A 9,041-nucleotide genomic window follows, 5' to 3' on the forward strand; every position below is an offset into this window, starting at 1 on the left:
ACCACAGTTTACAGCTAAGGGACAATAGGTGCCCCTTAACAATACCATTCCTGACCTAATGGCTGTAAAGTATACATCAGTTCAAGCCTTGTGAACACAGAATCCTAAAGTTAAGCCTCTACTCCAAATGCCAAGGCTCTATATTGTGTCCAAAATAATCACACTGCCCCCTTGCTGGCATGTGTGGTGCCTACCCCTTACTTTTTTTACTGGTGGGGAGATTATTTTGGGAAAATGAGGTGAGAGAGAGAGAGAGAGAGAGAGAGAGAGAGAGAGAGAGAGAGAGAGAGAGAGATCCAAGTCCCTTGAGACATGTATATACAGAAACATGGGATCCAGAAATGGGGTCAGGTGGATGGATTAAAGGCTACCTAGAAGACTTCCCCACCCATCCACCCGAGTAGGCACAGTGCCCTCTCAAAATCCAGAATTCAGGTTTTTACAGAACTTTTAGCTCATTATAGTCGCAGTGGTCTCAAGTAACTAAGGGAAGCTGAGGCTCCAAGAGCAGATCACCCCAGTCTAGCTGCTGTAGGATTTCCTCCCCTTCCAAGGAGCCCAAACAGTTGAGTCATACAACACCAGGTACTCTAGTATACGGGACATGCCTCTCCAATGCTATGGGAAAAAAGGGAGAAGTATTGGCTATGACATGATGGTTAGTATTGAATATCAACTTGACATCTAGAGTCATCTAGGAGACAAACCTCTGGGCATGTGTTTGAGGGGTTTTCTAGATTAGTTAAACTTGGAGTGACTACCCTGAATACGGGTGGAATCATTTCATGATCTAGGGTCCTGTACTGAATGAAACAAAGTGTACTGAGCAACAACAGCATCCATCTCTCTCTCTCTCTTCTTATTCCTGACTGCAAACACAACTGACCCCAGGTTCTTGCCACCAGGATTTCCCCGCCATAATGGACTGTGAGCTAGAATAAAGCCTTCCCTCAGCTGCTCTTGTACTGTGGGATTCATGAGACTTTCTGTGTTGTTTCATCCAAGCAGACAATGGAAACAGACTGCTCTCACCTACTACAGTCCTCCCAAATCAGAGGGACCAGGTGACAGGGACCTTTTAGTCAGGCTCCTTCTCAAGGACTCAAGGACTGTACCAGTGCTGAGAATAGCACCTGTACACTACAGAACGCACACATTACTCTGGAGCATCAAAGCCAGCCTCCACCTCTGTTCAACAATGACTCGAAATGACAAATCTACAACTCCATCATCACCTCATTTTCATCTACCGAGAGTCTTACCTTCATCCTCCCCTCACCTGACTTCAGAAGTGAAGCTTTTATCTATGGGGTTGTTTTCATGTATTATAATTATGATTGAAAATTTTAAGATATGTGTTTTTGGATACCGGCTTAGCCTTTTATTATTCTCTCTCTCTCTCTCTCTCTCTCTCTCTCTCTCTCTCTCTCTGTCTCTCTCTCTCTGTGTGTGTGTGTGTGTGTATGTGTGTATGTGTGTGTGTGTGTGTGCGCGAGCGTGCGTGCCTGCATGAGTTTATGTGCACCATATGTGTAGGTGGGAGCCCTCAGAGATCAAAAGAGAACATTGTAACTTCCAGAACTGATGGTCATGGGTGCTGGGAACTCAACCACATCATCTGTGAGAGCGACCAGTGTCCTTACCCACTAAGCTGTCTCTCCAGCATCATCCTTTACAACAGCTAGGTTTGTATTAGTGATCTCCAGAAATTGTCATTTTTCGGAGTTAAAACTACCTATGAAAAACCATCTCTTATACTCTTATATTCCATAGAGTTCCTTCTCTCTCTTCTTTTCCCTCCCCTGCCTTCCCCTTCCTCCTCCCCTTCTTGTTCTCTACCACAACCAAGGGATATGTGATCCAAAGTTGACTCTTTCCTCTGTGAAGCTGATCTGTCAGGTGTCTTGTCACAGTGCTGAATAGCTGACAAGCACAGCATTTAGGCCTATCAATACCTGTGTAAGATTTCTTTATCCTTTAAGGCTTTGAGGCAGCCAAACACCGGGCTGAGTTGAAGTCGGTTTCAATTATTCTCAGCTGACCAGCTATGAGGAAAACAAAAGGTTCTCCATGCCCTTTGTATTCCCCAACTATGCAGCATGATGGACGGGCTGACTCCATGGAACTCTTCCAAACTTGGAAGAGGATGCATTCATTTCCGGGGTCAGAGAGGCAGACAGAGTCCAGAGAATCTCAGTAAAAGGCAGATCTATTTATCTAGTTCTAACCTGAGGGTCAAATTCCTCTTAACATTAAACACTGTTTCAACCCCAGAGACACAGGGTGTGGTTGTTTAAGAGAAATGTGTCTCCTTAGTCTTTGGCATTTCAATAATTGGTTCCTGGTTGATGGTGGTGTTGGGAGGTATAGCCTTGCTAGAGAAAGTGTGTCCTCAGTGATGGGCTCTAAGAGAGGCATTTCCAATTGCCCCTCTCTACTTTGTGCTTGCGTTTCAAGATGTGAACTCTAAGCTGTTCCAGCCACCTCATCCACCGCCTGCTGCCTCTGCTCTACCATCATGGATTCTCTAACCCAAGTTACCCTTTCCTTCCCTAAGTTACCTTAGTCATAGTGTTTACTCACAGCAACAAAAATCTAATTAATGAAAAAAGGTGAAGTTCAAATGTTTGGGCAAGAAACCTGAGCAATGCATCAACTGAGAGACTGCAGGAGGCTTTGATCACATGAGCACCACAAAGCAGTGTTAGGAACACATGACCTACTTCACAGGTACTCTAGTCCCTGAAGCACTAGAGACCCCCCCAGTCACTCCTTCCTTTGCTATTTAGGCGGCTGAAGTGCACTGCATCTCTTAGTACCCCGAGGCCATTTAGTAAGAAGCTGAGTCTCTATACTTTTGGTCCCTTATGGGAGTGTCCCAGGGTCCTGTGGCACATTCCAAGAGTTCTCTCTGAAGATGACACCAAGTCAGGGTTCATCTTTAGGCCTTCAATAGACAAAGAAGCTCCATAATTTTCTACTGACTGTTCTTTGAGACGCTGAGTCGCTGACATCATTTTTTTCTCTCTACTCTTTCTTAATCTCCTCCTGTAAGCTGAGAGCCTTCACTGCTGAACACAGGCCTGGGATGCAGGGTGTGTGAGGACAGAAAACAGTGTCAGCACCTGGCTCATTTCCTCTAACCCATTTGCTCTAACTAGGCCCTGCCTTCCCCAGTCCCACCATCTCCTAAAGAGTCATTCATATTCTAAATCCATCATTGGTTAGCACTGATTAGTTCAAAGCCCTCATGTGCAGAATGATCTCTATCAGTTCGAGGCCTGTCTGATCTACAGAGTTAGTTCCAGGATAGCACAGAGCACAGAGAAACCCTGTCTTGAAAAAGTACAAAAAGAAAAAAAAAAAAAAGGAAGGAGGGAAGGGGAGAGGGAGGGGGAAGGGAAGAGGGAGGGAAAGGGGGAGAGGGAGAAGGAGAACCCAAAACTGGGCATCCACCATCACAAGGACCATAGGCACTAAACTACAAGACATTGTAGTGGTTAAAATGAGAGATGCACCCCCATACACACACCCACATACATATCCCAGGCTCATGTATTTGAATATTTGGTCACCCGTTGAGGGTAATGTATTAGTAGGGGTTTTTAGGACACCAAAAGTAACTTGAGGAGGAAAGGAATTATTTCACCTTACAGTTTATAGTCCATCTCTGAGGGAAGACAGGACAGGTACTCAGGGTGAGAATCTGGATGCGGGAGCTGATGCAGAGGCCATGGAGGGGTCCTGCTTACTGGATTGTTCCCCATGACTTGTTCAGCCTGCTTTCTTATAGAACCTAAGACCACCTGCTGAAGGGTGGCACCACCTAATTAAGTGCCCTACGGGTTTGCCTAAAGTGGGATTTTCATGGAGGCATTTTCTCCGCTGAGGGTCCCTCCTCTCAGATGACTTAGCTTGTGTCGAGCAGACATGAAGCCAGCCAGCACAGGTGCTATTTGGGGAAGCTAGGGAAACTTTAGGAGGTTCCAAGTCTGGCTTGGGGAACTCACAGAAGCAGGGGCACTTTGAGGGTTTATAGCCACACTCCGCTTACCTGTTCTCGCTCTCTGCTTCATGTGTGTAATTAAAAAATGTCGTCAGCCCGCTCCTGCTCCTACAGGCATGCTATCCCTTTCCTGCCATTGTGGGCTCCAGCCCTCTGGAACTAATGTAAATGCTTCTTCAAGTTGGTTTAAGTCACGGCACTTATCACAGCCACAGGAAAGTAGCCAACACACTTGGCCTGAAGTATCCCAACAGAAACCATATATTTCAAAGGTAGTCCTTACAGACAGAAAACAAAAGTGTCTGGGGAGACAGAAAATGCTTCTAGTCAGCATAGGGCTGCAGGAGCCGCTACATACAGGAAATGCAAGGGGGAGAGGCTGACAGAATCCCCTTCTCAATAGGCCAAGACTGCATTAGTGGATCAGCAAGGGCTCCCAACCTTCCCATGAGATAAAGCCCCACATTTAGAGAGGCTGGATAGCATGCATTTATACATACGTAGCTACCAGGAAGTTATAGCTATTTGTGTGTGTGTGTGTGTGTGTGTGTGTGTGTGTGTGTGTGTGTGTGTGTGTTTTAACTGGAAGCAGGGTGTTTTCTGGTACATGGACAATATTGTTCCTGAAAGTGGAGCTGAATTGTCAGGCTGGAGCCAAGCAATTCTTTATGGCTAAGGGCTATACCCTAAGACAGCCTGGCCTAGTTCCTCATGACCTGAGGCCGTTAGCCAACACTACACACTCCAGAACCTAATCATCAGGTCAGGGGGCATAGGCCTGGTTCTAGGCAGGCCTATTTCCTATCCCTTCTCCCTAGAAAAAGAGGCCTGATGCTGACCCAGCAGTGCCTGCTCTGTTAGGAGTCAGATCCCCACAAGACCTCAAGTCAGCAGCCACACGTCTCCCTCCCTTCTGAGCGATGAGAGAATTAAAACCATTGTGACAGAAGAGAGGAAGTCCCTGCCTTCCATCACCTCAGCAATGGTACCTGCAGCCAGCCTCCCAGTCCCATGGACACAGCCTACCTATTCCTGTCTCCAGGTGGTGTGACCACACTCCATTCTTAGACTGTAGGGTTGCCCTTTCTCTGGTGTCATTCTTCCCAAACAGGCACCACCATGGTCTTGAATGAGAACCCTGCATGCTGCCCAGACAGTGCCTGGAAGTGCTCTCGGGTCTGCTCTGTGGAAGGTTCTGGAATCCACTCCTGGGAGGTGGCCTTCACTGGTGGCCCGGGTAAGGTCCCAGTCTCCCCTTGTGTTTCCAACATGAGCACAGACATGAATCGAGGCCTCAGTACCCAACTTATCTGGGTTTAGGGCACCCAGGAGTGAAAAGAGCTCACGGACCCACGCAGTGAGAACTAGCGGGAGAGTCTGACTCCCCTCATAAGCATCCCCTGCGTGAAGAAAGCCCTGGCTGGAACCAGCGGTGCCTGGGGTCCCTTGGCACTGCCCTACCCTTACTCCTTCCCATCTCCTCCACTGGGACCCTTGGTCCTCACCATTTTGGTGTCTCCAGCCTCTATGGGCCCGGAACAGCCGTTCCCCCGCCATGTGCCAAGACCAGCTGACTTTACAGTGCTCCGCTCTCTGTTCCTGTTGCCCCACAGCGCCCCCTGTCTTTCCCTACGCTCTGCACAGCCTCTTCCGCCTTAAGGCCCCCAGAGAGCAAGGCCTGCACTGTGGGGATTCCTCCATGAGGAACCTGCTGGGATATGTCCTGGGTGGCAGCCAGGCTCTCAGGAGGGTTGCTCGGGCCTGTGAGACTTCACCCATTAGAGAAGCCCACAGGGATGCAGCCCTAGAATGGGAAAAGTCCCCTCCCCTGACTTTAGCAGTATGTGTTGGTCTTCTGGGGCCTGGAAGGATCATTCAGTACTCTGGAAAACCACTGACTACTCAAGCTAGGTTCCACACCTCTTCTGAAACCCTAGGCCCTTATATTTAGGAGTACAGACTGAAGTGCTTTTAAGTTAATTTCCTTATTTTAATGTTTCAGGGAAATACATCCAACATCTTGTCTTCTAATCCAAGCAGTACAGCACTTTCATGTCCTTGTTACAAAATGGGGCTTAAGGACAGCTTCCTGGCCAGGCATTTGCAGATTTGTGGCCTCCTGGAAAGGTGGGTTTCTCTGCATGCCACCCTGGGATCCAGTCCATGTAGAATAAATCCTTCATCCCAGCAGGAGCTAGAAGCCAGAGGATTAGGAGTTCTGCCACTTACTGATTTCAGGGCCAGCCCAGGCTACTTGTAATGGTGTCTCAAAAAATTTCCTGAAGTCCCTGACCGCATCTGTGATGCAGATAGGGTAGGAAAGATACAGTTGTCAGGAATCTCAGACAGAACCTTGATACGTGTTTCTACCTGAGCAGAACACTGGCTCTTTAGGCTGTTCCACCCTGGGATTAGTGTTATCAAAACTCTGCATTACAAGATTGTAGATAAGATTAAACTATGGGGTGTGAGCTTTTTTTTTTTTTTTTTTTTTGCTTTTTTTTTTTTTTTTTTGAGACAAAAGTAACCCAGAGTTCACCTTTGCTGGCCAGCAAACCTCTAGGATCTGCTTGTTCCCTTACCCCCCAGCACTGATTTCACGAAAGCGGTTTAAGCGCAGGCTGGGGATCCTAACTGATCTCTCTCCCCAGATCGCTGGCCTGGGACTTCTGCACCAGAGTTCATACTGACAGTGACTGCTGCTTTTAGCCAGGTCCACACATGGAGTTAAAGGATGACTGAAGTGCAGCATCCAGACTCAGCCCAGGAAAAACCCATTTGTTGTATGAGAACTCAACTCAGGATGAATCTAATATGTAGGCACAGTGAGTCCACAGCTCTGTTAGCCTGGAGGGTGTTGACACCCTGGAAGGTGTTGATGGGGAATTCTTTGCTGAGGGGCCTCTCTGTGTACATGAGTTTGCCATGCAGCAATCTAATCTATGTCCTTTTGGCAGCCAGTGGCACTGCCTGCTGTTTCTAAAAAACAAATATCCCAGGTTGAGCACTCCCATGGTTCACAATAGGAGTGGAGAGGGAAGACCCTGACTAGAACAGGCAAGGAAGAGGCCCGAGATCAGCTCTACCTGGCTCTCTTAGAACAGCAGCCCATCTGCCAATGTCCTACTACCTAAGTGCCACCTTATCTAGAACCATTGGGGACTCCTATATGCACCTGAACACTGTTGCTGTTCCCTTTGCTAAGTGTCTGTTCTTCATCTGCATCTGAATGGTATATGTCAGATGTCATCGGGAAAAGGCCCCGGAAAAGCCATATACATTGTCCAGACTGGAGGACTCTTCAAGGGCATGAAGAAACCTATGTTGGGCGTAGCTAGATGGAATGAAACAGGGCAGGGAAGCCTGAGAGGGCATCTTCATGGTTGTCCTCACAGGAAACTAGAGCAACAAGCTGGCTGCTGTCACAGAGATCCTGCTCTCTGAACCATGCAACCAACTTTCTTGTCAGTTGTGCAGGTTAACAAGGAAATAGTAGACTGTCCATAGCTCTTAGAATCCAGGTGAAGTGTCTCCTGACACAGGGCAGGTGGGAACCGAGGCCAGGCCTAGGGACTGCCTGACATAATGACAGGGCAGGCAGCGGGGACACTGTGGAAATGGGCTATGGTAAGTGGAGTCAGTGGGTCTGGAGTATTTGTCTCAGCCCACACCTTGCCTCTCAGAACTCTCCCAGTTTCTGACTTCCACTCCTTCACAGCATTGCACACCATGTCAAACTCTCATCATCCTCTTCTTGTTGGTCTCAAGTTCCATGAGATTTGGGCCTTTGGCCCAGAATTCTCAGGACCTAGTTCAGGCTTTCGTTGCAATGTACTCCACAAATATTTGTGGTGTGACCAAATGAAGTTAGCAAACAAGCTAAGAATCCGGTTTCTTTTAACGATAACCAAAGAACACCTATTTTCTCTTCCCCTTCCTCTGACAGTTGATTTAGGGCCAATTTACCTGCTTGTCAAGGAGTGACTGGATTTTCCTAGTAAGAATGGGAGGGGTGCCCCAGTGATCCTGTTGTTAGGGCTCCCTTCTATTAGCAGAATTCACTCTGTTCCATAAAAGGACTGGCTTGTTCTGCTCAGTGACTTCATGAAACCATCCTCTGTTCATGAAGAAAATTATGCTTAGAACAACAACAATGAAACAAACAAACAAAAACAAGCACACACACACACACACACACACACACACAAACCTTTGTAAATGAAATAAGCAGATGCCTTGCAAATCACCACAGGTTAATTGATAATTTTAATATAACAAATGAACACTCTGGATGCCTTGCCTGGAAAAGCAACCAAGAAAGGCACTGTGCTGATATAGACTCCAAGTCAGGGATGCTGCATGCCGAGCTGCCCAAAGCTTTATGGAAAATGACAGTCAAAGTAAGGGTAGAGCTAATTTATTCCCTGCGAAGGTCCCTAGGACTACCCAAATAACCTAAACAAAAATTGGACATAGCCACGGTGCTGGGTGATATCTCAGGGACTTGTTCTCCATCACCTGGAACTGATGCAAATCATTTCCCAGCATGACTTAGAACTATTTCTAAGAGAAATAGTTAACTTAATGACTTAATGACTTTCCTTTATACCTCCTACACAAAATCCACATCAGATCAAATACCTCTTATGACGTGGGTGGGGCAATTTCGCAGCTCACCAGAACTGTGCTAGGCCCAGTCTAATTCATGCCAGTTGCTCTCCCTGGCTTGCTGGTGGTGACATGGCGGTCACCCCCAGCACTATGTACAGCACTGGACTCCAGGGTACCTGAAGACAGGAGAATGATAGATGTGTATCAGGAGCAGTGGAGCCAAGTCAGACAGTGGTGCTTGAATTTGGATCTTCTCCTTTAATGAGGCTACTAAGGCAAGTGCTTATGTCAACGTGGCCCAGCCAGGGGTGGTATCAAGGCGAGGGCAAGGGGAAAGCTAATCCAAGAGTTCAAAAGACAGGTCATCAAAACAAGCTGGGTGAGAGCAGGAAGCTTTGAGCTGTTGAGAAAGCAGAAGAAATTA

The sequence above is a fragment of the Rattus norvegicus genome, chromosome 11, assembly GCF_021556685.1.
Source record: "Rattus norvegicus strain SHRSP/BbbUtx chromosome 11, alternate assembly SHRSP_T2T, whole genome shotgun sequence".
Classification (NCBI taxonomy): Eukaryota; Metazoa; Chordata; class Mammalia; order Rodentia; family Muridae; genus Rattus; species Rattus norvegicus.